We start from the raw sequence: 3,248 nt of genomic DNA on the forward strand, positions 1-3,248 counted from the left end.
TTTTCTACTCAGCTTGAGAACTTAAAGCAGTTTGTATAACATGCCTCATTCACCCATTCATACAATCACTTTTTCCTACATTTAAGTACTTTATATCAGGAGCATCCTGGGGTTCAGTCTCATGCCTAAGATACTGATACAGGGGCAAATACAGGGACTGCAGTCTTTATCTTAATGGCAAAGAGAGCCAGAGATTTAACTACCAATCTTACAGTTAGTAGATTGCTCTATGTCCTGATTTAAAGTCACAAAATAGTCTCATCACAAATGTAAGGCTCTATGTTCAACATAGTATTCTTAAAGCTTAACTTTCTATTTTTGAGTTTGCGTGTCCGGTTATTTAATCATCAAACTGGTGACTGATTTGTTAAAAGGTTTTCCCCTGCTCGCAGAGTGACAATGCAAAAGGAATGACAGGCCAGTAGAACCACTTCTATTGTTCTAGCAAATGTTAATGAAGGTAGGGTTGAAGAGGTGGAGAATATAGAAAGAAGATGAACTGGTTTTAAAGCATGACTGGTATGGGGACATGGAAAAGCAGACGCAGGCGAAGAGAGCAGACGACAGAGAACCTTTGGTCTAGTTCACAGTTGAGCCAAATAACTTAAAAAAGGCTGATGTAAAGTCGAGAAAGTGAGTGACACAGCTCAACTCCAAACAGACAGGGGCGACTCAAAGAAAGAAAAGTGATAACAACAGTCATCCTGAGAAATCAACTATGGGGAATGGTGGTAAGACTCTTTAAGCTGAGATACCTTTTTTTAGTTTTGTTTACAGTAAATGTGACACACGCGAGAAAGTATCAAAAACTGTTCTGTGTAATGAGTCAGATTTATCTTTCTTGTCACGTACTGGACTTTCGCAGAAAGTTTTCTTCAAACTTCTTTTCTTTCTTGTTTTTTCTATAGATACACTGCCTTTAAATGTGTTGCTGGTTTTGCTTTTCTGTTTCATACAGTGACTAAGCGTTTTACATGCATTATGTATTACAAGCTGTCAACTTTTAACTTACAGAGATCTTTCTTGAAAGCTGTTAACGGTTCTGGAAGTTTATAAAGAGTTTAAGGTGTGATACTTGTTTTTATTGAAAGCAATACTCTTAACTGTCTGTACGCTTGGTCTCTCAGTTTTGCATCAAAGAGAACCACAATGGCAATGGCCAGTTTTATTTTTTGCTACAGATTGATTTTCCAATTAGAATCAGGGACAATATTCATTCAAAACAAACACACACACATATATATATTGATCTAATTAGGCCCAAGAAACCAGACAGGCTGTTTGGTAATTAATTTTTGTTAGAAATACCCCATGAAATTCAATTTCCGTGTCATTTAAAACCTTGTTTATTATTATTTACATGCCTGTAAGGCTATTGGAAAATGTATTAGTCTGTAGTATTGATCTAATTAACTAATTTTCTATTTGCAGAAAGCAGAGTAAACTCAACGGCCGTTGGGATTCTTGTTGGCTTTGGAATCCTGTTCATTCTATTCACCATAGGGATTGTACAATTCTGCTGCAAGTACAAATGTAAAGAGTGTAAAAATTGCTGCAAGAAAAAAGGTGAGATAACAAAAGCATACTTCTTCTTGTCTCCTTTTGGTCACAAAGAATATAGCTTGTGTCTACAGCATCTCTGCTGCTTCCCCAATTAAAAAACGTACACTTAGTCAAGTCTAACAGTCATTATAAGTCATTATACTAACCGCTGACTGTGAGTAACAAGGGTATTAAATTCATAACACAAATCAACTTTTTTTGCGTCACAAATTTGCATCACAAATTGTGAAATTCTAATTTCTTTATAGTTTGCTTCCAAAGAGCCAGAATTTCTTGTAATGTTTTAAAGTTGCCTTCGGGGATAGTTCCCCAGGCTTTCTGAAAAAATTTCAAAGTTTTTCTTTGGACAATATCCGCTCTTTAGCTCCAGTCCTTGTGCCTTCCCATTTTCAGATTTTTTTGTTTGCTCGTTTTGTTTGCTAAGCCACTTCAAACTGAAGTAAATTACACTGAGTAATTCAAGCATAAAAAAAGCAACTAACTCAAGGGATGAGCCAGTGTTGTATGGAGACATAGCATAAATTTAGAATCTGAAAGTCACGTTCTTAAGAAAGAGGAAACAATCCAGCAAAGGATTGTTTGCTGGATTGGCAAGAGAGAGTCAGTTCCACAGAAGTGGAATGAACCCGCTTATTTTTCAGAAACATCGTTTTCAACATGCACAAAAAAGGAAAATAAAAGAAACTATCCACATGGTGTAATAATTTGACTGAAACAACTCTCTAAATATCCTTCTGAAACTGTCATATGTGTAGTTAAATGCTTGACTGCATCACTGCCCAGCAGTAATGCTACAGCATGATAAAGCCACCACACTATTGTGCTTTAGAAACCTTACTTATTATGTCTCCTTTTATTCTGTAGCTCCGTCGGTGAAAGACAAAGTGCTCACGTAAGTAGATTTTTTCCACAATGACCTTTGAGTGTAGACCTTTCACATCATTTTAAAAGTTTTATTTCCTCCTTTGCTTCATGATCACATGGGTGCTTTTGATTTTATGCTTCACAGCAAAGTCGGCCTGAAGAAGGCTCCCCCTCCCTTCTCCATTAGCAAAAGCATGAAATAACATCTTGTCTGTGTTTCGATCATCACCTTGATGGAAGGCATTCAGTCGTTTGTCACTTTCCTACACACCACCTACCTTTTTTCAACATGTATGGCTCTGTTCCTGCTTGTTATTTGCTGCTTTATGTTGGTGTAAAAGCCTGAGGAAAACCCAGACTGAGGAGTTTGTTTACCATGTTACTTTTTGATTCCTTTTGATTATATTTGTATCATGCAACAACTTTATTCTATAGTTATGTTTATGAAAATGCGAACTTTTTCTTAAAACAAGGAGAGGTGTTGCATTTTTTTCTGTATATGCAGAACTATGTTAATATCATGTGATTTTAAGAATATAAAATTATACATGGAAATAAATATTTGCGTCCAATTTCGCACTGGCAGTTTTGTTATGTGTCATGAGAAACTGACAAGATGTTGCGGTGTCCCGTGATACAGATTTGAGTATGCACACACATTTGCACACACACCAATGGGAGGAAGCATATATACACTTGTATTGCAGAGGAGATTTTTTTTTTTTTTTTTTTGCATTGAAGGCAGAATATCAACAACTCAACCACAGCAACACGGCAGTTTTCTGGTAAGCTGCAGGTGACTTCCCTCCTAATGCACATGC

The 3,248-nt window shown here is 36.5% G+C and overlaps 1 long non-coding RNA gene across 1 annotated transcript; it reads left to right on the plus strand.

Annotated features, from left to right (window-relative positions):
• The first annotated feature begins 419 nt into the window (after positions 1-419).
• LOC147314569 (uncharacterized) lies at positions 420-2,993 on the plus strand. Its single transcript, XR_015124856.1, has 4 exons — positions 420-731; positions 1,432-1,566; positions 2,428-2,455; positions 2,573-2,993. It is a non-coding gene; the product is annotated as an uncharacterized LOC147314569 (long non-coding RNA).
• The last annotated feature ends 255 nt before the right edge of the window (positions 2,994-3,248 follow it).

This window comes from Aulonocara sp. 'chitande type north' Nkhata Bay, linkage group LG14 (assembly GCF_057382095.1).
Source record: "Aulonocara sp. 'chitande type north' Nkhata Bay isolate Kocher_YH1m ecotype deep benthic linkage group LG14, A_spYH_male_GT1.1, whole genome shotgun sequence".
Taxonomy (NCBI): domain Eukaryota; kingdom Metazoa; phylum Chordata; class Actinopteri; order Cichliformes; family Cichlidae; genus Aulonocara; species Aulonocara sp. 'chitande type north' Nkhata Bay.